At 47.7% G+C, this 12,901-nt stretch overlaps 1 protein-coding gene across 9 annotated transcripts in view; it reads left to right on the forward strand.

Moving 5' to 3' along the window:
• Positions 1–4,254, forward strand: part of TCF12 (transcription factor 12) — a 346,882-nt gene extending 342,628 nt beyond the window's left edge. For all 9 annotated transcript variants that reach the window (XM_030884492.2, XM_030884493.2, XM_004709446.3 and 6 more), the window contains one exon: positions 1,895–4,254. The gene's annotated coding sequence lies outside the window, so the exon portion shown is untranslated. The remainder of the gene's footprint in view (positions 1–1,894) is intronic.
• The last annotated feature ends 8,647 nt before the right edge of the window (positions 4,255–12,901 follow it).

A 12,901-nucleotide genomic window follows, 5' to 3' on the forward strand; every position in this document is an offset into this window, starting at 1 on the left:
TATGGAAAATGTAAGTACTGTGAAAAAAATCAGTATTTCTGCTTCAAACATCAACTTTGAAGTCTAAATATAAAAGAATGCCGTCTCCCAGTGCAAACAAGACTTTACTAAACTGCAGCTTATTTCAAAAAGGAGTGATGAGAAGTAACTTCCTGTGCTCAGGCTCCAGAGAAGACCAGACGATGGAAGGAGCACATTGGCGCTCACTGTCGCACTTCTCTCAGAGCGGGGTGCTGTCTTTCTTACCTATTTTGTTGTGCCCGTTTCACTTATTCTCTTCCCAGTCTCTCTCCATCCTTCTCTCCCAACCTCACATCTTCTCTTTTTTTTTTTAGTTTCTCATTCTTTTCTGTATTTCTTACTGCTTTCATATCCCTACCTCTATCTCCCTCCATCGTGTGGATATTTCTCTACCTAGATGAAAAGTAAGCATATTGCAATTTTTCACTTATCACAGGGGAACTAGGATTCTTTAAAGGGCAAAAAGGCATCCAGATGATGAGAAACATAGGAAATGCACCCTGTTCCAGAGCTGACGTGGGCCGGTGTGTGTGAAAGGAGCGCTGGTGGTGCAGCAGTGAAGCGCTCCTACAGTTTGCCCTCCAGCCATCTGCTCGGCAGGAGAGAGATGGGGCCTAGGAAACTGTAGGACAGTTCTACCCTGTCCGGTAGGGTCTCTCTCTCTGAGTAGAATCCACTCAACAGCAGTTATTGTCCTGGACCATATTCTCAATCTTTCTAATTCCAGGGTGGTATTTATTTGGCTTGACTGGATAAATTTCAGTTCTATCTAGAAAAAAAGAACATAGTCAAACCAGCAAGAGATGAGGCAGCAGAAAAACTGCTGCTATACTCAAAATGGCTGAGAAATGACCATAACATGACTGAATATCAAAGTACAAGAACTTGACCATCATGTAACATAACACCAGGTAGCCCCTAAGTGTCTCAATTGCCCGTCCCCATTATTATGTAATATTCTAGTGGCTGGTAGTGAAGGAGCCTGGGTGGCACAGGGGCTCAGCTGTCTTCAGCTTACAAAAAGGCTTGTGGTTCTAACCCACCCTGCAGCACAGGAGGCAAAACCTAACAGTCTAGTCCCCAAAGAGGACAACCTGGGTAGCCCTTGGAGCAGCCCTGAGTCCCCGGAGCCTGTGGGACTGGAATCAACTCAATGGTATCTAACAGCAGCACTGTGGAATGAGCAAGTGATGGGTATGATTCTTCCCAACGCAATTTCCATTTTAAAAATTGGTTAAAATGGAAAGCTTCAGAGTTACTACTATGGAAATTATATTGGGAACAGAGATCCTTATAGAATTTGTATTACTTAGCGATTTTCTTCATCAGGCCGTTAAACATTTATTGAGGACCTGCTAATAGATGAGGAATGGGGTGCAGTGTGAAAGTGAATGTTTCAACAGTCTCTGGCTTCAGAAAGGGGCCGCTTCAAGGCGGAGACGCACGTAAACCACGCAGAGGCGGCTGCAGCCATCAAGGCCTGCTCTAACGTCAACACACACACACACACACACACACACACACACACACACACACACACACAGAGCAGCAGGAGGCCAGGGTAGTCAGTTTGAGTGTTGCCAGAATTACGGTTTCCATCATTGCCCTCGCTGTCCTGTCATCTTATAGCTTTTGATTCTGCTATGGAGTGATCTCCTTTCAAAATCTCACCACAGAGCAAGTAAAAGCATTTTTCAATTACACCTGTAAAGGAAGAAGCTTATGTGTGAGTCATTTAGCTGTCTGCCAATTTGGTGCAGATCTGAGTGGAAATGCTTGGTGGGGCGGTGCTCATGAGGGGAGATTGTTTTCAACAACCATGTACTAACTGGCACTATTCTTTTCCCTCGGCTCTCCCCGCCACATGTTCCAGAGTTATCAGTAGGCTAGATAGAAGGTGACCGCTCCTCATAAGGACTGTGGACAACTCAAGAGTATCTGAAGACACAAACCTGACAAAGAGGAAGAAGAAAACACAAAACACTTGAAGCAAGAAACTCCTATGTTAATCCTATGATCAAAGCAACTGGTCAACACTTCCAGCCGAAGTGAAGATAGAAGCTCATCAGCTAGAACGCCGGCCCTTGAGGTGTTTGGAACATGCCATTTTGTTGCAAGTAGTGTGTCGCTTCTGCACAATCAGAGACTGTCTCGACCTCTCCACTCACCGTGGATGTTGCCTTGTGCCTAAACTGAATTGACAAATGCATTGTAACTACAAATTTTATTTATTGTTATGGAACTGTAAGGTCTGCATGTGGAAAGCTGACTTCCCCTCAGCTGATGCCAGCGTTCTCTAAAGCTGTTCCTGTTCCGAGAACAAAGCAGTGACAACCATTGGCCCTTAGCATTCCCGCCATACCTATTAGTGTCTTAACAAGGAAGGGGAAAGTCTCGTCGCCCTCTCCTGTCCTTTTGCCATATGAATCGTGTTGTCCATGACATAGGAAAATGTTACTTGGTGTAGCATTGCTCTCTCGCGCGCTCGCTCTCTTTCGCTCTCTCTCTCTTTTTCTCTCTCCTCACTTGTTTGTCCTTTCCTGTTGTGAGTGTTGTTGGGTCTCTGAATCTGGGTCGTTTATGGTCGCAGTCCAGAACCCACCATTCAGCCCGTGTTCTTGCACATCCACCTCGCAACGGCAAGCAGAGACCACCTGTGACCATAGCCTAGCTGAGATCTGAAAGGGGGAAATTCCGTTCCCCAGTACTCCCCCCAAATAAACATCGCTTTCTTTCTAATAATAACCAAGACTTTCCAAACTTCTAGGTTTTCATAGTAAAGCTTGTAATAGCAAGAAGCATAAATTACAAAGAGTCTACTTTTTAGAGATGGCTTTGTTTTCCAAGCAGTGAGTACTGTAATATAGTACTTGTAAAGTGTTAGCTGGCAGTAAGCACACAGCGTTCACAACACACAGAGGGTTTGCCGGCTGTGATTCTGGTGAACATAACCAGACCCGAACGCCACCAAGGCAGGGAGTGCAACAAAATGAACACGCCATTCTGAGGCGAATTACCTAACGGAATACGAGAGCAGCGGTCACCTGTGTTTCCTTGTCCTCGCCTTTGTTTCTGGGTCATTTGGATGGCTGGCCAGTGGGGAGGCGTGCAGTGGGTGATCACTCCACTGCCAACCATCTGCCCAGCCTCAAGAAGATGAGTCTGAATAGCATGAAACCAGTACCCGTAGTCCGTCTTACTTCCGCACCCGAAGCCACCCCTCTGTCTCTAGTCCTTAGGAGTTGTTTGTTGAGGCATCGCAATCGCTTTGAACTTCGTAAAGCCTGTCTGCCACCACAACAGCCCTGGGAGAGAAAGACATGCTAAACAAGGTTGTCTTGCCTTACTAATTCTTCACAGCCAATATTAACCGTGGCGATCAGCACGCAGAAGGAAGGACCCAAATCACTATGTAATGACAAAGAGTTCAGTTTATTTGAAAGAACAAAAGCAATTGAGACAGAACTTGAGATCCTCCGATCAGGATGATTCCTAACAAATCGGTCACTCGTGAACTTTGTGGGCATTTTGGTTACTTTTCGTTTGCAAAGGTTCTCCAGTGTCACCAGACCCTCTCTGTGGCCTTGTCTTCATTTCAGTGTTAATCAGCTAAACAGAAGTTGTTGCTTATGATGTGTGAGTGAACATAGGCCACTGCCTGGCCTTTTTTCTCCAGCGTCTGTTGTCTTTTTCGCTATATTGGACTTTGTGGGACGCCCAGAAGCTTTCCTTCATAAAATAGAAAGAAAAACATTTGGCTTATTTTTCACTGTAGCTAGTCTTTTATACAATAATCTTGTAAGAAAATTTCTTGAATTCTAAATATTACTCTTTCTAGATTTTTGAAATCGAAAAGTTTTCAGTAAAAAGTTTCTTACTTTATTTTATTATATTAGGTAGTAAAAATGTAGGGTTATTTACCATAACCTGTTCATTAATATCAGAAATCTACAATAGCATTTTAAGACCATAGTAGGATTCTAGCATACCGTGTAGTACCTATGGAGTATTGTAAGAGCTAATTGTCCGAGATGAATTGCTTCTCATCTTGTTCTCCAGTTTCCATTGTTGGTTTATTGCAGATTTATATCCTGTGTCAAATTCAAGGTATTATTGATAAACCTTTTCAACCAGCAGCAAGAAGTTCAAATTTTTTTCTGTCACTGTAACAGAAAACTCAATATGTATATAACATTTATGTAGCAATAAATGTGCCATCTTTTTTTTTTTTAACATGGTTAAACCAGTGAGTTTTTTTTAACATTTCTTTCTCAAAAAGTAGTTCATTGTGCTTGCTTTTCTCCATCTCGTTTCTCACAGAAGAGCCCTCCCCACTTCCCTTACCTCTGGCATGATTAACAAAGCCTCTTCAAGGCAGAATTACACACTCATTAGGAAAAAGAGGTTGATAATCTGGTCCAGGGGTCAGCAAACTACAGTTTTCAAGCCATATTCGTTATGTGCATGTGGCTCTGAAGTAAAATTGAAAATCTTAACAGGATATTATTCAGACGGTGATTTCATTTGTCTGTGAAAACACATTTATGGGTCTCAAATGACTTTTTTCATTGTTGTGAAGGACAAGAGTTTGCCGACCCCTGACTTCTACAACCTTCTCCGGGTTGTTGATTTCTCTACCTCACTCTCTCCACTGATGCCTTTCCTGAGGTTTGGCCAACATGGCTATTTGTAAAGGTAATCTCTTCTGTTAAAGATCACAGTGAAAAAGGACAAGCTAGACTCAGGAGGTCTTTTGACTTAACATTCTTCAAAGCAGTCTCATGTCTCCTTTCTTTCAAATAGTGAATGCCATTAGGGAATGGTAGTATATTTACTGTTTCAGATTAAAAAATCAACTTTCATCCCACTTCCCCAATCAGAATACACTCAGTGACTATCCAGGAGGACATCTCACGCAAGGCGTTGAGCGCACTGGACGGGCAGCAAGGGGTGCTCTGGAGGCCGTGTGTGAAACACCCTGAGTCGTGGCACACACCCTGCGGGGACCCTGGCAAACTGCTTCTCTTGTTGGCGTAGAAAAGTCATTGTTCACCCTGGGGCCCCAAGGGGCTATTTTACTTCAGGGATTTGGTGAGGACAATTTACCTTTTCAGTTTGATTTCCATACAAAATAAATTCTAAAGGCACATTAAATAACATGGCATCTACGTTTGGGTGGATGTGTATATACAACATGAGGGACTTTGACAAGTTTGTGGGGAAGATGGAATTTAAAGATACTGACATTTTTAACACATTTTTGAAACTCCTATAAAAGGCTCGAGTTGAAGTGAAATCTAGAAACATCTAGTCAAGCAGCTTGTTTGCAGACGTCCAAAACCTGAACCCTAACGAGGCCCGACCTCTTCAAGAACACAGACCTGCTAACGTTAGATGAAGCGCTTCAAGCCTTCCCTGAAACCCCTGCCTTTTTCTCTCCGGGTTTCAGGCCAAGTCTTTTCAGTAACTTCATTTTTCTGCCCTATGCTTCTCTTTTGATTCTGTTTTTCCTCTTTTTCCCTCATATTTTCTTCCATGAAAGCTCAAATTTTAAATATGTGTGTGTGTGTGTGTGTGTGTGTTTTCAAGGTTAAAGCATATTAGCTTTGGCATCAAACAGTCCTTGATTCAAATCCAAGCTCAACATATAATTAGCCTCTTATTTCCTTACCTGGAAAATGGAGATACTTGTCAGGCAGAATTGTGTAAGTATTGAATGGAACCACATGTGGAATGCTCTCACCCTGATTTCTGTCGCATAAGTAATCCATAAACTATAAATATTTAAAAATAAATAGTAGCTTCCTTTGTAAGTAGTTCTCAAAATGATTCCTCTTCAACCGCCCTGTGAGAGGTCAACTCTGGTACAGTAAATCCCCCAGATGTCAGCCCATCTGGTATTGGCGTGTAACCTTTCTTTTTTTCAAGTATAAGTCTACATTCTTTAAAACCAATCCAGTGGAACATTGCACTTCCAGTCCCTTCCCAAGGGCAGATTTATGAAGATTTACTTTTTTAATTCTTATTATTAACTTTCACATTTCTAAAAAGCCAGTGGACTTTGCCCAGTCACTGTGTTGGCAACTCTGTCTGGTTAGGTCCTCCAGACAACAAAAGCCAAGAAGGAGTGAGAAGTGCCTGGGGCTTATTAGAACCAAATGATGCAAGACTCCACTCCTGAGTGAGTGGGCAGAAACTGATGTTCTGATGGTCAAATCTTGGCTGCAAAGTATGAGGAGACCACACCAAACTCACTGCCCTCGAGTCAGTTCTGACCCTAAGGCAGGATAGAACTGCCCCTGTGGAGCCTTAACTCTTCATGGGAGTAGAAAGCCCTGTCTTTCTCCTGAGCGGTGCCTGGTGGTTTCGAACTGCTGACCTTGAGGCTAGCAGCCCAACATGTAACTGCTTTGCCACTAGGGCTCCTGCTTCAACGAGCAGGATATGGCCAGGAGCAGATAATCCAGTAAGCAAGGCAAATGCAGACTTGTTTGTACTTGCTTACTAATCTGTAGCGAACCAGTAAGCCTGAATTTCCCTTGCTTACTGGTTACTCCATCCCTGTGAAAGAATCCTAATCAGAAAAATAGGTTCCAATTACGTAGGAAGGTGCTGTAGGGGCGGGAGCAGGACGGATGTCAGGCATAGCTTCAAACAACACTGATGTGGGGAAGGAAACAAAAAGTAAAGCTATTCCCCACATTAAAGTAAGCACAGGTGCGCCCATGCATACCTCATTGGACAATCCCAGCCTGCTGGAGGCTAACAGTACCCTGCTCCCACTGCCCCTCAGAGAGAGGCACACCTCCATTGCTGAGTGACAGGGTCCTGTGCAGTCATCGCCGGGCGTGCCTGCCCAGTGTGTTCAGCATTGATCCCTTCCTTCCACAGAGCCCCACCGACGGTGCTGGCCACTCGGGAAGATGAGTTCCTTCCCGCCACCCTCGGGCTCGGAAGTGGGCTTAGGTAATCTGTGTGAATCCCTGAGGTTGCTGTGTGCTTCACAAAGCCCCTGCCTGCTGATTCAGTGCCCAGTCCACAGTCTTCCTGAGACCCGCAGCCTCCGGGCAGTTGCCCTAGACAGGGACATGTGCATGGGAGGTGTTGTCTATTGCAAGAGACACTTAACTGGGTTTGTCCTGTCATCAATAATGTCTCTACAAGACTGATTGCGAACTCTGCCTCCTCACCTTTGCGGCTCTGTGTTCCTCTAGACCAGCGGTTCTCACCCTGTGGGTCGCGACCCCTTTGGGGGTCGAGTGACCCTTTCACAGGGGTCGCCCAATACATGACAGCAACATTACAGTGATGAAGTAGCAATGAAAATAAGTTTGTGGTTGGGGCCACCACAACATGAACTATTAAAGGGTTGCAGCGTTAGAAAGGTTGAGAACCACTGCACTAGACAGAGTCCCAGGCTAAAATCTCTCAGGTGGTCTCTGAACCCCTTTGTCCTGAGTCAGTATAAACTCAGAAGTCCAAGGCCATCAAATGTTCGGACCAAAAAAACCCCAAACTCAGTATTTTATCAAGTCGATGCCGACCCCTAGCGGCCCTATCAGACAGGGAGAGCCGCCCCTGTGGGTTTCTGAGACTGGCTCCACTGAAGCACAGACCCAGGGTGCCCCCCAGGAGCATCTGGGGGGCGCAGAGCATGCACACAGCACCACTGCGCCACCACGGCTCCTGAGGGCCCTGGAAGTGCCCAGTGAGGAAAAACTAGGTAGAAAATTGATGCGGGAGTGGAGCTCATTTTCATGAGTTTGCTCGGGTGGACTCTCGAGAAAGACGCTAAGCTGCTTCCGCTCCACAAGTTCTCGCTCAGGTCTCTCTTCCTCTGCGGCGTCCTGGGGGTCTCCTGGGGAAGAAAATCAAGTGCTGCTTTCTTTGGGGAGGAAGGGAAATTTCTGTATCCCTCAAGATGGAACTGCCTCAATCGAAAGTGCCCCTGGAGAAAGGACCCCATTTTTAGAAGACTGCTGAGCAGACTGCTGTTTACCTGCTCCCGGAGTGAGGAATATTCTCGGTCCATGCAGCCCTGTGAGGCGCTTGGCTTTCTCCCATTTCCCTGGCCTCGTGCAGACCCCTTCACTGAGAGCTTGAGGCCGTTCTCCTGGGCAGTTGGACATTTGGGGCCGGAGTGACAGCCCAGGTTTGCAGCAGGACCCTGCGTGGCCGCACCGCCTGCAGGAGGGACTGCCCCGTGCTGAGGTGTATCCAGCCTTTCCCTGGCAGTTCCTCTCCAGCTTCTGAGTGCGTTAGCAGCCCAGAGAAGCTGGGGGACGCTCCAAAGCAGCACAGTAATAATGCTTACCCCGCTGCCTTCTAGGGACACGAGTCCAGAGCTGGGCTTTTAACCCAGAGGTTGGTTTGGATCCACCCAGAGGCACCCTGGAAGAAAGTCCTGGTGAGCTCATCTCTAAGGGTCACAGCCTTTGAAAATCCTACTGGAGGGAACAGTCCCACTCGGAAACACGTGGGGTCCCCAGGTATAGGAAGTCCTGTCTTGTGGGGACCACTTCACACTCAGGAGGTGAGGTCACTGGGTCAGCCAGAGGCACTGCAAGCCTAGGGGACCTTGTGTCCCTGTGTCCTCCCATCTAAGGCCAGGCAGCGCACACCCACTCCCCACTCCCCCTCCCAGGAGCAGGGTGGTGGCTCAAGCACTCAGGGCATTGTTACTGATCAACCCCGAAAGGGCAGGCAAGGAGCTTGATCTCACCCCGGACTAGCAGAGATTAATTAGCTTGATTCCCAATCATGATTCTTAATTGGGCGTAGGAAGAAAGGAAGGAAAAGACAAAGGAACCATTCTTCCCTCCCCCGCCCCCCACCCCAAACCACAGACCACCTGTCCAGTGGTGGAAGAGGAGCAGCAGGAAATGGGAGGAAGAAACCAGGTGAACAGGCCCCAGCACCTGAGTGCTTCCTGCTGAGCCCGGGGCATCAGGCTTATTAGCAAGGAGGATGCTGAGGAAGGAAGGGGTGCCCTGGCCAGCCGGCAAGGATCACATATGAAAATGGGCTTTTAATTTGTTTGCTTTACTCCCTGCCTAATGATGCACAAGGCAGGCATAATTAAGCAGCAGGCTTGGAAGTGCCTGCACCAGCACCAGGGACTGAGGATGCCCGCAGACGGGAATTCAGGTGGGGGTAAGGGGCCCAGGGTGGTCATCCTGAGACTGGAGAAGAAACAGTGGAAAGAACTAGTTCCTGCAGCTGAGAAACAAAGCCATCTTGTCCTATGACTGGCATTTCCTGGAACTTTCCAGCCTGGAAGGACAGATGACCGGAAGACCAAAGTGGATGCCATGAGAGACTCTGAAATGTGCGCTCGAGCAACTGAAGCAAATGGAAGAAATGGAGTAAAAGAGCTGAACAGACAGTTTCAAAAGGCCACTGGAGAAGGCACAGTAAAACATTTCAATGACAGGTGTCAAGACCTGGAGTGCGGCAGCCGAAGGGAGTGTGCTCGGCGTTCCTCAAGCCGAAAGAGTGGAGCTCCAATAGGAAAAGATTCCATGGGCACATTCTCAAGGGATGCAGGAAGCTCAAAGGAAGATGGAAGGAATGCGTCGAGTCACTGTCCAAAATCTGAATTGGTCAACGTTCAACATTTTCAGGGTACTCTATGATCCAAAAGCCAAAGGTACCTATAGAAGAAGCCCAAACTGCCCTGAAGGCATTCGCAAAAGGCAACATTCCAGAGATTGTTGTACCGACCATCAAAATGTTTCCGAAAGCTGATGCAGCATTGGAAGTCCTCACTAGTCTACAAGAAATATGGAAAACAGCTACCTGAGAACCGACTGGAAGAGGCCCATTTTTGTGCCCCACAGAATGCAAAAACTACCAATGCCATGAATATAGCGTGCATGTAAGCTCGTGCTGATGAGCATTGACAACGGAGGCAGCAGTACATTGACAGGAGCTGCCAGGAATTCAAGTCGGTTTCAGAGGAGGACATGGAGCAAGGTATCTCATAGCTGATAGCAGGTGGGTCTTGCCTGAAAACCAAAATACTAGAAATACTTGTATTTGTGTTTCATTGACGATGCCAGGGCATTCAGCTGCGTGAATCATAGCAAACGGCCGATAACACTGCAACGAATGGGAATTCCAGAGCACTTCATTCTGCTCATGCAGAGCCTGTTCACAGAACATGAAGCTGTCGTGTGAACAGGACAAGGGCTACTGTGGGATTTAAAATGAAAGGTGTGCTTGGAGTTACATCCTTTTATCATACTGAAGACTCAAATTTGCATGCTGAGCAAATCACCCAAGAAGGTGGGTTATATGAAGAGGAATGTGAGCTCAGGATTGGATACGTAGAGGGCATGTACCCTTGCCTCCTGAAAGCCAGGATGACTTGGCATACTTACTAAGGAACATCAAAGACTACAGACGTCACTTTGGATTACAACTCAATATAGAGACATCTGAAACCTTCCCAACCGAACAAATAAATGCACACCATCATGATAAATGGAGCAAGACTGAAGTTGTTAAGGATTTCACTTTACTTGGTTCCATGACTAACGCCCATGGGAGTGGCAGTCAAGATATCAAGGTTATTGTATTGCACTGGGAAAATATGCTGCACATGATTTCCTTCACACAGTAAAGTGTTAAAAGATCGAAGATAACACTCTGAGGACTAAGGTGCGCCTCACCCAAACCAGGGTATTTGCAGAAGACCAGACCAGAACGGATGCATTTGAATTACGGAGTTGGCAGCGAATATCGAAGGTACCATGGACGGCCAGAAGAACAAACCGATTGGGCTTGAAGGAAGGACAGCCAGAAAGCCACTTCGAGGTGAGGATGGGGAGACACCCGCAGGTGCTTTGGACATGTCATCAAGAGAGACCACCGGTCCCTGGGAAAGCACGGCATGCATGGTCCAGGGGCAGCAACAAAGATGCTCGATGGTTTCTGCAATGGGCCGAGGAGATCGGCATTGGCGAGGAGGGCACAGGACAGGCCAGTGCTCCCCCTTCTCTTGTCCCTCGGGCTGGCTGTGTGCCCGAGACCACGCGACAGCACGAAGAGCAACAGCTGCTGCCTTCCCGAGGCGAGGGGGACTCGGAAAAGAGAGCATGCCAGCCCCTGCCCCACCAACCACCCCTCCCCACAGCAAATCGGGTTACCCTTCAACCCTTCAAGTCCTGCTCCAGGCCTGCCCCTTCTTTGGATTCTGCTTCTAACTTAGCAATGACTACCCATTGGACTTCACCTCCTGACAGCCCTATGCATGACAGAGTCCGCCTGCGCTCCAGGGCGACATCACGACCGTTCTGGAGTGCCTCTTGGTGGATGGGAACCCCACAACCTTTGCACTACCGATTACGTGTGTCGGCAACACCCAGGGACTCTACTTCAAAACCAACTGCCAAAGCACGCTGGAGAGACTGAATACCGAGCGAACACTGGATGTTATTAAGAAATGTTGTTTGTAAGTTTAGAAGTGCTAAGTGTGGTTGTTTTTCCACGGCTCTTATCTTTGACAGAGGCATGCAGATGTGTTTATAAACAAGCACAGGATGTGGAGCAGTGGGGTGGGAGGGAGTTTGAGGAAAGGTAATCGGCACTGTCGGTTAATCGTTGTTGACCCTGAGGGTTCAGTGTACTCTTAAAAAAATGTTTGGTTGGGACATAATCCATATATCATACAAGTCAACAGTTCAACCATAACAAGGAGGAGTGGTACAGTCAGTACCACAGTCTCAATATCCTCCTTACTGTGGTAAATGGTTTTTGAATTTCCATAAAAGAACCAAAAAAGAAAGAGAAATCAAGGGGCGGGGTAGAGGGAGGGAGGAAGAAGGGACCTGGGGAGGGAGGGAGGAAAAGGATCCATAAGCGTCCTTCCTAAACTCCCCCAACACAGACACACACACACACACACACACACACACACACAGCAAAGTGTCTCTGCTAGCAGCCCTACCACAGTGAGAGACAGCAGGACAGAGTGACAATGGGGGCACCCGGCACAGGTGGGGAAGGTGGTCCCGGCCCACAGCTGTGAGGACAAGGGTGGGTATTGGAAGAAGAGAGTTATCGTTGTCGGGAAGGAAACCTGCCCTCGGCCACTGAATCATCAGACTCAAGACCCCCTAGGACTGAGCAGAACTGCCTTTTGAGTTTCTGAAACTGCACATCTACAGGAAGAGGTGGTCTCATCTTTCTCCTGTGGGGCAGCTGGCTGGTTCAAACCGCTGACCTTGAAGGTTGGCAGCTCAGTGCCTACTGCACTACCCCAACAGGGATCCAGAGGGAGGAAGAGGAAAAGGGGAAAGGTGAGCCCTCATGTGCAGGTTGGAGCGCTCCAGAACTGTGGTGCTCTGGTCCCAGCTACTGAGCAAGAGGCAGGAGGCAGGCTGTCACTCGCGGCAGTTTGTGGTCTGCGGATGGGACGTGTCTGTTCCTTCATCAGTGGGTGATGACCTTGTCTGGGTGCCGGGCCTGTCACCACAAGGGGCAGAGCTTCCCACCCAACCCTGCCTCTCGAGTGACAGCCACCTGAGTCCCTGCCCCACCAATGTTTCCCTGAGGGTTTCTCCAGGGTTCCCCGTGACAGGGAGCATGGAGAAAGCCTTACAGGCCCACCCTGGCCACTTAGGCCGTCTCTCCCCACAGGAGAGGGGCTTCCTAGGACGAGCAGGGCCGGCTGGGGGAAAAAGCAGGGAGGAACGTGCCCAGATCTGCCCAGGGAAGAGATTCTGCCAACCAGTTTAGGGAAAAGTGGATCTTGCAACAAGCTGGATGATGTTAAGTGCTTGGGGAGCCTGGGAAGACCAGTGTTTCATATTTGGAAACGAGGCTGTCTAAACACAGTAATTAGGAGGCTGCTTTGTAGTGATCTGAAAGAGATGAA

The sequence above is a fragment of the Echinops telfairi genome, unplaced genomic scaffold (assembly GCF_000313985.2).
Source record: "Echinops telfairi isolate 266 unplaced genomic scaffold, ASM31398v2 ScPeMD7_8;HRSCAF=38, whole genome shotgun sequence".
NCBI lineage: Eukaryota > Metazoa > Chordata > Mammalia > Afrosoricida > Tenrecidae > Echinops > Echinops telfairi.